The 15,794-nt window shown below is 45.7% G+C and overlaps 1 long non-coding RNA gene across 3 annotated transcripts in view; it reads right to left on the minus strand.

Annotated features, from left to right (window-relative positions):
* LOC143983058 (uncharacterized) overlaps nucleotides 1-15,794 on the minus strand; it is a 222,225-nt gene that overhangs the window by 49,989 nt on the left and 156,442 nt on the right. For all 3 annotated transcript variants that reach the window (XR_013274558.1, XR_013274557.1, XR_013274559.1), the window contains exon 4: nucleotides 336-416. This is a non-coding gene — a long non-coding RNA (uncharacterized LOC143983058). The remainder of the gene's footprint in view (nucleotides 1-335; nucleotides 417-15,794) is intronic.

Raw genomic sequence — 15,794 nt, forward strand, 5'->3', positions numbered from 1 at the left:
TTCTAAGCCAGAGAGGAGTCTCCAAACAACACTATTTTGTTCTGCCTCTGGCACTACAAAATTAACAGTTCTTTACAGTCATACCACCCAGTCAGTTTGTATTAACCCATAAGTGGATGGATTTTCCTCATCTTTCTCGAAGTTTGTGTTGGTCTGAACAGAACTATGTTGAATGGCATGAAGTGTGAGCTGCTACTCCGTTTTAAACAAGCGCTAAAGAGGGACATAGCAGCGCAAGAGTTGTTGTTTTTTTTAAATTTTTTAGGTTTGTGTGTGAAGTTGTAAGACACACATAACGTAAACATAGAATACAGACTAGAACATTTTCAACTTACCAGTCTAAGGCCAGTTATTGAAACAATGAAGTCAAAGAAAGGTTCAAGCCCAGCTCTGTGTCCAGGAGAGTTCTCTTGTACCTGTTAAGAGAAGCAGAGTCTGTTTAGTCATTGATTTGGATAGATTTTCGATTTATCATCACAGTAAATCTGAACTGTACTGTGTAGAGCTGTGGGTGCTATGACTTGAAACCAACAGATTTAGGAGTTATGGAGTGAATATAGAGGCTGCCACTGTGAATTGTTCCTTTAGGGTTCCCAGTGCACTCATTGCCCAGCTATAATGCTGATCCCTGGGCATCACAACTTTGTAAAGTTACGGACGCAAAACTAATATGCACAATAGGAGTTATGTTGATGTCTTTTTGTGCAGGATTTTTCCAGGCCCATGACTAAGAAAATATTGAAGGAAAATGTAAGCAACTAGCAAATTGAGAAGCTTGGCAATGGCAGTCCTCACATTTCAGTAGAAGTTTGTCTAAAAGGACCATCACCGGCATCTGCTAAAATGAACGATAAGCCAATCTGAACCCTGATCCTCCCCTTTGGCTGTGATGAAGATGTGTGATCAAGGAATAATAGATAATATTTCTATACTAGGAATGCAGTTTGCTGTAATGCACAATAAATCAACAAATAACTATTTAGAGCAGTTCAATCATGTGAGGTATAAAAGCGTGTTGAGACGCTACCTTTAAAAAGGCACTATATAAAGATTATTATTTTTATTATTAAAAAACAGCTTGAAGGAGGTTGTAAGGGCAGAAGGTTTTTTATCTTCATGAATTCTATGCAAGAAGATAAACCTTCAGTGTGCAGCAGCTCCGAGTGTGTCCACTGTCCGGGACTCTCCCTCCCGATTGGCTGAGACACAGCAGCGGTGCCTTTGACTCCTGCTGCTGTCAAAATCAGTTAGCCAATGATAAGAGAGGGGTCAGGGCTGAACCGCAGACCAGAAGTGCCAGCAAGAGACCCAAGAAGAGGAGGATCTGGGCTTCTCTGTGCAAAATCACTGCACAGAGCAGGTAAGTTTAACACGTTTGTTATTTTTAAAAAAAAGAAAAAAAATTTTTTTTGTTTTTTCACCGCCCGAGACCTTAATAAATTATACATATTTGAGATCAATTGAGCCGGGTTGTCACTCAATATCAAATCAATCATGGTTAATGATTGGACGTTTGGGAAGCCTTCAGCAAACTGGGATCTAAGTGCATGTCGTAGCTGCAAGCATCGGAATTGCATATAGTGGGGCAGGTCAAATTCCACCTGTAACGAGGAAAAATCACGTATTCCAAGTGGAGATATAACTTGGTGTAGATATATAATACCCCTAGAGGCCCACAGTTCGACCTCAGGGATACCCAGTAGCTCCTGCAGCTGGGGGTTGCACCACAGGGGGGTATGTGAGTGGTGGAAGTCGGCGCCGATAACCTCCAGAGCCATCCTCCAAATCTTTCTGTGGTAGGATAAAAGTTGAGTTTGGGTGTCTCCCGCCCTCCCCCCACGAAAAAGCATCTGAATGGGAGTATGAGTGTGGAGACCCTCCCCTCTACCCACCAACGTCTGATATCTCTCCCCATCTGATCTGTGCAGGTGATGAAAAATGCGAAAGTTGTGCCGCCATATAATAAGTGCGGAAGTCTGGGAGGGCTGCCCCCCCCTGAACAGGACGGATTCTTAAGGGTATTCCAAGCCAACTTATGTCTAGATGAGCCCCAAATAAAAGTATTAAGAATATTGTCTAGCAATTTAAAAATCCGGAGTGGGATCATAACCGGGGAGTGCCAAAGTGCATAGAGGAGCTTGGGCAACAAAATCATTTTAGACAGATTAACCCTGCCCATAACCCCAAGAGGGAGACGGGACAAGGCCTGGGTACGTGCTTTTAAAAAAAAAACGGGGGGGCGTGGCCGAGACCGGCATGTGAGCGGACGTGCATCACGGAGCTCCCGCACTGATCCTGTAAAGATCCTCTTCCCAGCCAGCTAAAACACCCGAAATCGGGCTGAACTCAGCACAGGGGTCCCCACTGGTGTGCCTGGAGTAGCTGCCGAGGTCTGGGGAGATTATGCTGACCCGAAAACACGCGGAGGCCGGAATGCCAGACTCCCAACATGGCGCCGCAGCTACTCTCTCACAGCCTGCTCGCGGCAAGGAGAAGCTTAAAGATTCCGGTAAGACTCCTAAGCCCCCTACAAGTACAGTGAAAGACCCCCGGAGGGACATGTTATACTACGCTCAGAAAATTGTGCCCCAGACGGCCCAGGGGAGTGGGGAGGACATGTCGGCCACCCCTGCGGTATTCCACACTCAGCAGGAGGAGGGGAGCCACGCACAGGGCCCTGTAGCGTCCCCGAGCCAGAGCCTTCCTGACATGGAGGAGGAGGATGAGGGAGAGGAAGCAGCTCAGCCCTCCCTAGCAGACATACTGAGGGCAGTACAGCGATGCACAGCTTCAGTTCATACTCTGCAGGATCAGTTTGGTGGCCTGAAGGAAGAACTGGGGTTTATTAGGCATGATGTACAGAAAACGAGGGAGCGCACTACCGCGGCGGAAGGCCACATCATTGAGATAGAGGACAAGCTGACACCCCTGCTGAGGGATACACAAATTACAGCCAGGATTGCTAGAGCAAACTTAAATCTTAAATCTGATGAAATTGAAAACTGCTTGAGACGGAATAATATCCGTATTGTGGGGCTCCCCGAGAAGACGGATGGTAGGGACCCCATAGATTTTGTTGAACAATGGCTATTGGAGGTGTTTGGGAAGGATGTGTTCACCCCATTGTACTCGGTTGAACGTGCGCACAGGGTACCGCCCAAGCCCCTTTCACCAGGGCACCCGCTCCGCACTATGATAGCTAGGTTACTCAATTTTAAGGAAAAAGAAATAGTGCTACGCCAGGCAAGAGAGCCACGCAATGTCCAATATAACAGGGCACGCATCTCATTCTATCCTGACTACTCAGCGAAGATACAGAAGCGCAGAGCAAGATTCACTGATGTTAAAAAACGATTGCAAAGGCTTAGAGCGCTATACGCCATGTTGTTCCCGCCGAAACTGCGGATTACGGCGGGGGCCAATCCCACTTTTTTGAGACGGCTGCTGAGGCGCCCGCGTGGTTGGATGCCAATGAACACATTATCAGGCAAGCGGGAAGAAATGCAGCAGAAGGAGACTGACCGGACCTCCATATAAGCACGATCGTATAGCGGTTATCATCACACAATTGGGCTGGGAAGCCATTACCTACTGTTATTCTACAAAGCGATGAGAGCAAGTGAAGTTAATTTGAATACAGCTAAGTAGTACTTTGGTTTGGAACATTTAGTAGTTTATCCAAAGAGACATTTGGAATTTTGGGTATGTTCAACCCACGTTTTTTTGTATACCCATTCTCTCGGTTTTCCCCCATTCAATTGAATGACACTTACCCCCTATTCTGTCGGCTGGAGAGACCACTCTCACTTTTTGGAGAGTGTTACCCTCTCTGCACTCACGGGGACTGGGAGATTTTTTTGTTTGACAGTTATGATTCTTATTTTTTTGATCTGTTATTGCCGCAGCTTCAGCTTGAGTAGGAATCAGCAGGCGTACAGGAGGAACTATGTTATATGCTGTTTCGCCTTTCATGCCACAGCGGACTCCTTTAATTGGAACTCAGGTATCACGACTTTGTCACAATTGGCGCCCCACACATATGCATACCCTAAAGCGCCTAGGGTACACACGATGCCTTACCCTATCATATCTATGAGCGATTATCTTGATGAGTACTGTATCTGTGTTGTCGTGGAACATTAGGGGCGTTCAGAATCCTCTGAAATGATCCATGGTAACCACTATCCTTAAGAAATACTCCCCTGCCATTTATGCACTGCAGGAGACTCATTTGGTGCCGGAGACGATCTCCTGCCTGGGATTTTCCTGGGTGGGTAGTGCATTCCATTCCACTCACACCTCTTATTCCAGGGGGGTGAGTGTGCTGGTGCATCGGGCCATAGAATTTCAACTGTTGGACAAATTCATAGATGCTGAGGGACGATATGTAATACTACTGTGTAAAATTTACCAATTGCATTGTATAATTGCTGCTATATATGTGCCACCTCCTTTCACGATAGAGGTGATGAGGGTCCTGTTGCCGTATCAACTCGGATGTACCCTTTATTATTGTGGGAGACTTCAATTGCTACATGGATCCAGTTTTGGATAAGTATCCGCCTCCGGCGGCTTCCAGCACGAGGGCTCGAACGGCATTGCGGAAGTTTACGGAGGAATTTGGATGGGCTGATCCGTGGCGCAATCGTAACCCACTACAGAAACAATTTTCTTGTTTCTCGAAGCTCCACCTCTCTCTGTCGAGAATTGATCTGTGTCTCTGCTCACCCCAACGACACATTTATTAGAAGACATTAAATATCTGGTGAGGGGTATATCAGATCATTCGCCCCTATTGGTTTCCTTGTATGCCAAGCCGGCCACAGATTTGCCGAGGGCACCATGGAAACTCAATGCGTTTTGGCTTAATCTATTTCCTTCTCATGACAGGGTGTTGACTGAGATCTCTGAGTTCTGGAGACGACATGAGGACCACCCTGATTTAAGGCTTGCATGGGATACGTTTAAAGCGTATCTCAGGGGACTCATGATCACTGAGGTTGGCGGAGATCAAATCTAAATCACATGCTATCAGGGAGCAGACAGAACGACTGGTAAGCCGACTTGAGGCAGATTACATTGCCGACCCCTCTGAAGCAGCTAGGGTGGCGTGGCTTGCCATGCAGGAGGCGGTTACCCGGATTTCCAGGGAAGCTGCTGACAGGAAAAGATTTTTCAATAAGCAGGCCTTCTATGAGGAGGGAGAGCAAACGGGCCGCCTTTTGGCCAAAATTGTTAAGGTCTCCCAAATGTCTCCGTCTATTGGAGCGTTGCGCACTGAGGGGGGGAGGCTGGTAAACACCCAAACTCAGGTTATGGTGGAACTGGTGAGGTTTTACTCTGATTTGTACAAATCCAGGTGTCACGTACCTTTAAGCAGAGCCCGGAGTGCAGGGAGTGGCCTCTCGTAGACCTCTGACTCGAGAGACCCTGGTAGTGGTGACAGGGGCTCAGGAGCACAGAGGGGCACAAGTGCCTGACCGGATAGCAGGTGGTAGAGGCAGAAGACCGTTGAAGGAGGAGGTGTATTGTAGTCCGGTGTCTGAATGCAGGCAAAGGTGAGATAAGTTCCAGCAGACAGCAGAAGGGTTCCTGTAGTCCAGCAACGGTATACAAGTGATTGCAGGAAGTGACAAACAACGGAGGGGTATTGTAGTCCAACAACGGATGCAGGTGCAATGGATAAGCGGAAGCGGAAGAGTCCAGTAGTCTGCGGCCAGAGATAGAAGGCTACAAACACAGAAGGAGTACAGCCAGATATTGCGGAGGACTGGGAGGTGTCCTGTAGTACAACAGCAAGCAACTTACAGTTGACGGATGGTGTAACAGTCCAGGTCAGGCACAGGCGGGCAGATCAGGTACAGAAACGGAATCCAGAAGAGTAGTCGGGTACAAGCCAAAGTCGGGGGGCAGGCAGCAAACAGCAGAGTCGGGAACAAGCCGGGTTCGATACGGATCAGGGTACAGGTACAGATACAGGTACAGGTTCAGGTTCAGATTCAGATACGGATCACCAGGACGCACAGGAACGCTGTTGATCAGGCAGCAAGGCAGTGAGGCATGGATCCAGTTTAAATAGCGCTATTGGCGCCAATTTGCGTCAAACGCCCGCGCGCGCACGCGCACGTGCACGCGCGCGCACCGCCGATCGCGGTAACGCTCCTGGAACTGGGCAAGAGATCTTCTGCGACTTTCGCCGCTCGGACGTCCGTGAGGAGGATCATCCTGACACCAGGGCGACTTATTCGACCACTGACTTAGGGGATTACCTGCAGGGAATTGAACTGCCTAAACTTTCTGACTCTCACAGAGCACTCCTTGACTCTCCAATTAGTCTGGAGGAACTGCAAGGGGCTCTTAGCCTCTTTCTGAACTCAAAGGCCCCGGGGGACGACGGTCTCCCAATGGAGGTCTTCAAACAATATGGGGAGGCTATTCTGCCTCGCCTGTTGAGGGTTCTTAACTACGCAAGGGAGTGCCAGAGCCTTCCCGACTCTATGACCAGGGCTAACATTGTGCTTCTCCTAAAACCAGGTAAGGACCCCTTAGACCCGGGCTCTTATAGACCGATATCACTTTTACAGAGTGATATCAAACTCCTGGCCAAGGTTTTGGCCTTGAGACTGAATGGGGTCATCTACTCCATCATACACTCGGACCAGGCAGGTTTTATGCCCCAAAAGTCTACAGCCATTAATCTCCGTAGGCTTTACCTAAATCTTCAAACGCAGGGAGAGAATGTGGGTGACAGGGCCTTGCTCTCTCTGGACGCCCACATGGCGTTTGACAGCATGGATTGGGAATATTTATGGGCTGTCATGGGTAAGTTTGGCTTCGGTGAAGGGTTCTTGTCATGGGTGAAGCTATTATACTGCTCGCCCCGGGCGACTATTAGAGAGGCGGGACATATCTCCGCCCCATTCACCCTGCACAGGGGCACTCGGCAAGGGTGCTCACTGTCGCCCCTCCTTTTTGCCATGGCCATCGAACTCATGGCATCCTTGATTAGAGAAAATCAGAGGATACAAGGCTTCCAGTATGGGAGATTTCAGGAAAAAATCATGCTATATGCAGACGATACTATGCTACTTCTGGGAGACACATCTGATTCCCTGCGGGAGGCTATGGAGACAATAGGAAAGTTTGGTGTTTATTCAGGACTGACTATAAACTGGACAAAATCCTCCCTGCTGCTGCTGGATACCGATCCAGACAGTGGAGGGCGGCTAATACATGGCGTGCCGGTGTCCACGGGTATGAAGTACCTGGGTATACAGGTCAGGTCGGAACCGCTTGACTATATTCCCCTTAACCTAACCCCACTATTAAATAGAATTCGAAAAAAAAACTAAAATTTGGTTCCGTCTTAAGATGTCGCTGGTCAGAAGAGTTAACTTGATAAAGATGATCTTTATGCCCCAACTTCTATATATTCTGCACAATACCCCTATGGTAATCCCTCTGAAGTTCTTTCGCATTATTAACTCAATTTTTAGAGCTTTCATTTGGTTAGATAGACCCCCATGGATTAAACTAGAACAACTACAAAGGTCCAAGGAGGCAGGGGGCCTCGTCCTCCCTAATCCTTGGGCCTACTACCTCGCAGCACAGGCACAGCATATAGCCAGGGCTATGCAGGGGGGGACAGAGGGAGAGGAGGAGACCACATGCTTGGACCCAGTTAAGGCCCTGATGTGCCTGGCCTCCGGCCACGGTGATGTACCCTCGGGAGTGGAGGCCTTGGCCTACGCAAAATTAAACAAACGATTGCCCACCTATGCTCTTATGCAGAAAATCTGGAATAAACGGCGACAGCTACAGGGGGTGGAGGGCTTCACTGAGTACAGCCCAATATGGGAGAATAGGCACTATGAGGAGCTACTACTGCTGGATTGTGGTGCTCGGTGGAGGAGACACGAGGTTCAGTATTTGGAACAAATTTTTACAGCAGGGAGGCTGACTCCCTTCCCCGATTTGAGGGAGAGATTTCATCTACCGCAGTCTATGCTTTTCTACTACCTGCAACTGCAACATGCAGTGAAGGCGCAGGCGGGGGGCACCCCGTGGGGCTCTTTCACCGACCCTGATCTTCTGATCTATGGCTAATGTAACACAGTTCCAGGGCTTTATTTCCAAAACTTACTCTATGTTTCTAAATGCCTGCCTCGGGGGATTCCCGCAGACGGCACTAAATAAATGGAAGAGGGATTGTGGTACATTTGAGGATGAGCAATGGGAGGAGGCACTACAGGCAGTACAATATTGCTCGCTAAATGTGGCCCAGCGGCTTTCTCAATTATATATCGTGCTCAGAGTACACTACATGCCTGACAGACTGTTTAGGATGGGGGTGCGACAGGACCCAGACTGCCCCAGGTGCGCAAGAGATCATGGGGATTTGATCCACCTGCTGTGGAGATGCCCCAAACTACACCTATTCTGGACAGGGGTACTGGACACTATTAACAGAGTGTTTCAGATTATCATACCCGCAGACCCAAAAACATGTCTACTTGGGATCCTAGATGACATTTCCTTGGGGAAAAATAGTGGACAGGCCGTGGCCAGGGCCCTGTTCCAAGCACGGAAGATGATTCTTCAGCATTGGAAGGCGACCGAGCCTCCAACACTGGGGGAATGGATTGCCCAAATGGGGGACACTATTAGGATGTAAAAGTACATTTTTCAACATAGAGGGCGACGGGAAAAATTTGAGAAACTCTGGGCACTTTGGTTGGATACTCCCGGCCTCTCACCGGTTGATCTAGTTATGGATAGAATGCTGAGATAAGAGCAAGGGAAGCGAAATTAGAGTGGGGGGGGGGGGCATTGAATGTTAGACACCCACTGTAAATTATTCTGTATGGGTGAATCAGGGTACAGCTAGAATATAAGGTGTTAATATATGAGATGGATGGGAGGATGTGGCATGTGAAGTGGAGAAATAAATGTCTGCATATTCCTTTTGTAGAGATGTACACATTTATACGCTGTAACAATACTTTGTACTTGAGATGTAAGCTGCAAGTTGTATGTTTTGTTGTTATTCAATAAACTTTCTCTGATTTAAAAAAAATAAAATAAAAACAGTGGTTCGATATTATATAGGATGTAGTCCCGAGGTTCCCTTGTAATTCGTATCCCCAAATACTGGATCTCGGATACCCTGGATAGTGGGAGGGAGGTCGCGCAACGGTCAGGCGCAGACACGTCCAGGGGCAAAATCTGCGATTTGGACCAGTTTATTTGTAAGCCAGAGTGGTTGCCAAACTCCTCTATCACCTCCAGGGCAGTTTGCAGCGATGGCCCCTCATCCTCCAAATACAAAAGAGTATCGTCCGCATACATACTCACTGATTCTACCAGGGAACCACTGCGAAGGCCGACCACTCCCGGGTGTGCTCGGAGCCTGGCCGCCAGGGGTTACTTTAGTATCACTTTAATACGTTGATTTCCTATAATCATCAGCACCAGCTAGTGCCCATAATGTGATACATTTCCTGGAATACTTCAAACAGGAAAATACTGCATTATGGCTGCTAAATGGAGCCAATGAGGTCACTGAATAAAGCAAAATACAATCAGAATCTGTGAAGGATGGGCAAATGCTTGTTACATTCATGCAACGCTTTTTTGTTTTTTTATATATATATAAACAGACCCCTTTATATTTTCCCACCACATTTCCCACTTACTGGGATGGCAGCACAATATCATGTTGGGTTTCATGCATGAAGAATTGCTGGGACTTTTTTGCCATGTGTTTATTTTTGAACACGCATTTGCAGATTTTTTTTTATTTTTTTGTGTAAAAATCTGACATTTCATCCAGAAAATTGGTAGGATATTTTAAGGCCCCTTTTACACTAGAGGACCAATCGGGTCTACCTGTCAATTTATTGGGCGGACCCAATTGGACCTCCAGTCTGCTCTATGGACAGTTGGTCCACTAAAAACAGGCGGGATCCGTTCCCCATCCATTTGGCAGATCAGATAACAGTTGGGTGAGACAGAGAGATGGTCCATTTACATTCAACTGCCGATAGAGCAGGCTGTGTCTGCATAAGTGGAGCAGACATGGACTAGCCATCTGCCTGCTCAGTGGGGATTAGCTGACATAGATTCCCTGCTGTGCAGACAGACTTCAGTGGAGCCTGCTCCATATGGAAGGGGCCCAACACACCTTAGGGCATTTTGCAGTTTAGACACTAGTGGGAGCCCTCAGTGTCTCCGTGTTATTACTCTACTTTAACTTCTGAGACAAATTACATCCCACATACTCCCATAATAGCATTGTGAAACAAAGCAGTAAAGCATATTTATTGGTTTAGGAATGCATTCAGTAGGTAAAGCGGACCTAGTCACCCAACAAATACTAGGGGTGAAACAGTGTATAGAGCCAACCAGTTCAACACACAAGTACACAGCACAAGAATATACATGCCACCTAACCTTCTTGACTGCTAGGACGCAGGTAGTCCCCACCGCACAGCATTTATACAAGCTAGGACACAATCTTCCATTCAGGCCACTTGCAAGTGAAAATGTTAGGTGGCCATTCAGGGCTGATAGCGTATATTTACACTCAGTACTGTATGCATGTAAATGTAAGTAAAATGTCATATGGAGGACCGAGGGTACTGATCATAGGTGTCGCCATGGGGTGGCTATTGAGGCTGGAGCCCCCCGAATCTGGAGCCCATAGCCCGAGTCTCTTGCGTCCCTGCCTAACCAGTGGGACGTAGCTGGGGTGGGCGGGCGTCATTAGAGGTGGAGGAGAGAGACGAGCAGAGATGACATCAACTCTCTCTGTCCACTCCACGTCACCACTCTTCCGCCCTCACAGCCGGGCCACTTCGATGTGGGAGCAATGTGCGGCGGGGAGCAGGGATATTACATCATCTCTCACTGCCCGCCCTGCATCTCCGGTCTCCTGCCCTCATTAAATGGACCAGTGCAGCGACAATGCAGATTTGGGGGCACTGGCTGGCATGGCAAGTGACAATCCACATAAGTTGGCAAGTGACAACCCACATCTATTGGCAGGTGATGTGGCAAGTGACAATCTGCATCAGGTGGCAGATGATGTGGCAAGTAACAATCTGCATCAGGTGGCAGGTGACATGGCAAGTGACAATCTGCATCAGGTGGCAGGCGACGTGGCAAGTAACAATCTGCAAATGGTGGCAAGTGACAATCGGCAAATGGTGACAACTGACAATCTGCAAATGGTGCCAAGTGACATGGCAAGTGACAATCCACATTTGGTGGCAGGTGATGGTGGAAAGTTAAAAAGCTGCATCTGGTGGCAGGAAATGTGGCAAGTGACACGGCCAGGGCTCCCATTGATTCTGCATTAGGGCGAGTTGAACCACTTCATTATATATTAGAATGTAACAATAGAAACAATGTGCTTTGATCACCCTGACACCATCTCACCCATGATGCTTGAAAACGCCAGCCTTTGCCCGCGAAAGTTGCTTACCACCGATGTGCCCCCCCAACCCCCCGGTCTGCGAAAAGGTTGGGGAACACCTCTATGGGCTTTAGCCCCAAATCTTTTGCAGACCTAGCAGCACCCCTGGTTAATGGTACTCCTACACCCCTCCAGATGAACACTCCAGGCTATTACCATTGAAAAGGAGTCACTTCATCCTGATTGAACTACCACCTCTCAGATGAACACTCCAGACATTTACCACTGAAAAGGAGTCGCTTCATTAACATTTTAGAAAAAAGGAGAGGAATTGGCCAGCTATAAGGGGTGGAGGTGGCCGGATTTATTTTTACACTAAACCACATCCTTATTTTTCAGTAAAAATTCATAAAAATCCATTAATGGTACTCCTACACCCCTCCAGATGAACACTCCAGACATTTACCACTGAAAAGGAGTCACTTCATTAACATCTTAGAAAAAAGGAGAGGAATTAGTTAATGGTACTCCTACACCCCTCCAGATGAACACCCCAGGCTATTACCATTGAAAATGAGTTGCTTTATCCTGATTGAACTGGTATAAATCATATATAATGTGCAATACAGTCAAAAAATGTACCTAATAATAAAAGCAAGATGAAAATAATATATATATGTATGTATGTATGTATGTATGTATGTATGTATATATATATATATATATATATGGACCATAAATATATAAATAAATAATATAGTGACTAATTAATTATATATATATATATATATATATATATATATATATATATATATATATATAGGTGTATGACAGAATAAATTGAATTGTCAATCCATAAAAATGTCATCATTACAATACCATTAAGTGAACCACATGTATGCTAATATATAATGACATAAATCAGTGAAATAAAACTGAAGGAATATTAAAAAAAAGTGTGTATAAATTGAGCAAATAGAGACAAGCAAGCAAACTTGAATATTACCGCCTACTCATGGGGGACAGAATAACAAACACCCGCCTGAGGCTCTAACACTGTGAACACCCGCCTGAGGCTCTAACACTATGAACACAGGCATGTAAAGTGCCCGAACTAAATTGCAATGCTCCCAGGTCCTATCCCTGTCTTACCATAAGGTACAGCTGAAGCCAATTATTGCGGTCGTCTAAGCAACAGGGAGTGAAAATCGCAAGATCTAATCAGTGGGTATCCGAATGTGTGTATAATAATAAAAAACCTTAGGAATCATTGTGTCGACATTACAAATTCAGTGACACACATCAGAGGGAACCCAATGCACATGCACATCAAAATATATGCGCCTGTGTAACAAGCCTGGGGAGATAAAATCCTGGTTAGATCTATAAACATTTATAACCATCATGAAAATGCATAATAAAAGAAAAATTTATGAAAATCCTTCATCAGAATAATGTACAAAAAATTATAGTGGCAAAAGTGAAAAAAATACCAATCCATAAACTCCATAGAAGTGAAAAAATAAATAAAACTATATGCACAAATATTAGTGCCTACTAAGCGGTACCAATATCGATATCAATTGTTCAATGGATAAACCTATACAAACGCATTAAGAAAAAAAGGAAAAATCTCGCTACAGACAATAAGTAAAAGGAAATTTCAAATCCTGTGAATGCTGCAGTTCTGTTATATACCAAAAAAATATATATATGTGAAAAACTAAACCAAAAGAACCGCACTCTCTAAATACACACACTTCCCACGTGATACCAGTATCCCAACTGAGTAACCGTGTATGTGAACGATATAGAAATATATGAAAGATAATAAATGAATATAGTGCAAAGTGATTAAACAATCATGATAAACGTGACTACCACTAACCTATAGTTACAAATGTGAATTACGTATAAACTTAGATACACATATGTAAACTAATACTCTAAACAATTAAAAAAAGAGCCAAAATGCACATGTGAATAAATAATCAAAAATGTCCTTGATGAAAGTTAAACATGTCCTCATATAATAGTCCTCAAAATAGATCCAACTTATGAAGTCAATTATTATCAGATGCGAAACACCATGTGTTGAATATAGTGTCCAAAAATGATAATTCCTTGCTTCATATTCCCAAATCGTGAAACATGCCGAAGTGTACCACCACCAAGGTCAAAATTGGCTCCTTACCAGATGTCAAAAAATTATTGGCACATCAAAAGATCAGATTGCACTATATATACTCCTCAATCCTCCATAGCTCCACCCTCCTTCAGGGTCATAGTTCAAACGGGCTCCAGTTTGTGTAAATTACCGAATTCACCATAAAAGAGGGAGAAAAGGTGCTCCAATAGTGTAAAATTGCTTATTTAATAAAAATCAAAAACTAAAAGACACACTTACAATCAAGCAGTGAGATATGGCATAAACAAGTGGGAAGTGTCGGCCGTACGCTGATCTCCACAGGTCTCTCCTTCTCCAGCTGGTACAGTTCACAAGGCAATAAACAGCATGTCGCACCGTCTGACGCGTTTAGTGATACTTCACGTCGTCTCGGGGCACGGATGACACACCATATTGCCTCTCTTATATAGTTAAAGATGGCCCAAACCTCCTCCTCCATGGAAAGCCCAGGCCCCGCTCATAATTCCGCGACGGAAGTGACGCACACGCGCGTCCTACCCACACAACCAATCCCCATGTCGCCAGAGTCTAATGGCCAATGGTGTCTGGTTTACCGCCGTTCAAGTGCGAGGACCATAGCGGAAACAACACCTATATGATGCCAGAGGTGGAAGTGATGCACAAAAGCTTCCCTGTCAACACAGCTAGCTACAATGCGTTCCAGCCCCACAGCCAATCGTTAATGCTGTCCTGATGTCCGTGAGTGAGGGCCACGCCTCACTCTCGATAGTCATTAGTAAAGAGCACGCTAGAGGCCAGGCCTCGCTTTCAATTGTAAAGCAGAGGCATGACACAATCTTAGTTCCATCCTATCGCCCGTCCCAGCGATACTTCCCCTATCCTCCCACCCCTCTCAGCCCACACACCCGAAGCTGCAGTCATAGAGGGAAAGAACAACGAAGAGTCGCCGCAAGTGTATTAATGCATATTAATGAGCAAAGTGTGGTATCAACGGAGGAGGAGGCTTGAACCCACATCCTGTCTGCAAATACCGTAGTTCATGACAATTACATCAAAAACATTACCATTAAAACGTATAATACAGAGTTCATGATATCAAACTAACCCTATCAATACTCATGATTACAAATCTATATATATAGTGAATATTTAAATCAAAAAAGAATTTCTATGCATATATGTACCACTGGGACGGGCGATAGGATGGAACTAAGATTATATCATGCCCTTGCTTTACAATTGAAAGCGAGGCCTGGCCTCTAGTGTGCTCTTTACTAATGACTATCGAGAGTGAGGCGTGGCCCTCACTCACGGACATCAGGACAGCATTAACGATTGGCTGTGGGGCTGGAACGCATTGTAGCTAGCTGTGTTGACAGGGAAGCTTTTGTGCATCACTTCCGCCTCTGGCATCATATAGGTGTTGTTTCCGCTATGGTCCTCGCACTTGAACGGCGGTAAACCAGACACCATTGGCCATTAGACTCTGGCGACGTGGGGATTGGTTGTGTGGGTAGGATGCGCGTGTGCGTCACTTCCGTCGCGGAATTATGGGCGGGGCCTGGGCTTTCCATGGAGGAGGAGGTTTGGGCCATCTTTAACTATATAAGAGAGGCAATATGGCGTGTCACCCGTGCCCCGAGACGACGTGAAGTATCACGAAACGCGTCGGGCAGTGTGACATGCTGTTTATTGCCTTGTGAACTGTACCAGCTGGAGAAGGAGAGACCTGTGGAGATCAGCGTACGGCCGACGTTTCCCACTTGTTTATGCCATATCTCACTGCTTGATTGTAAGTGTGTCTTTTAGTTTTTGATTTTTATTAAATAAGCAATTTTACACTATTGGAGCACCTTTTCTCCCTCTTTTATGGTGAATTCGGTAATTTACACAAACTGGAGCCCGTTTGAACTATGACCCTGAAGGAGGGTGGAGCTCTGGAGGATTGAGGAGTATATATAGGGTGATCTGATCTTCTGATGTGCCAATAATTTTTTGACATCTGGTAAGGAGCCAATCTTGACCTTGGTGGTGGTACACTGTGGTATGTTTCACGATTTGGGAATATGAAGCAAGGAATTATCATTTTTGGACACTATATTCAACACGTGGTGTTTCACATCTGATAATAATTGACTTCATAAGTTGGATCTATTTTGAGGACTATTATATGAGGGCATGTTTAACTGTCATCAAGGACATTTTTGATTATTTATTCACATGTGCATT

The sequence above is a fragment of the Lithobates pipiens genome, unplaced genomic scaffold, assembly GCF_037356315.1.
Source record: "Lithobates pipiens isolate NorthernLeopardFrog02 unplaced genomic scaffold, aLitPip1_a1.2 Scaffold_16, whole genome shotgun sequence".
NCBI classification, from domain to species: domain Eukaryota; kingdom Metazoa; phylum Chordata; class Amphibia; order Anura; family Ranidae; genus Lithobates; species Lithobates pipiens.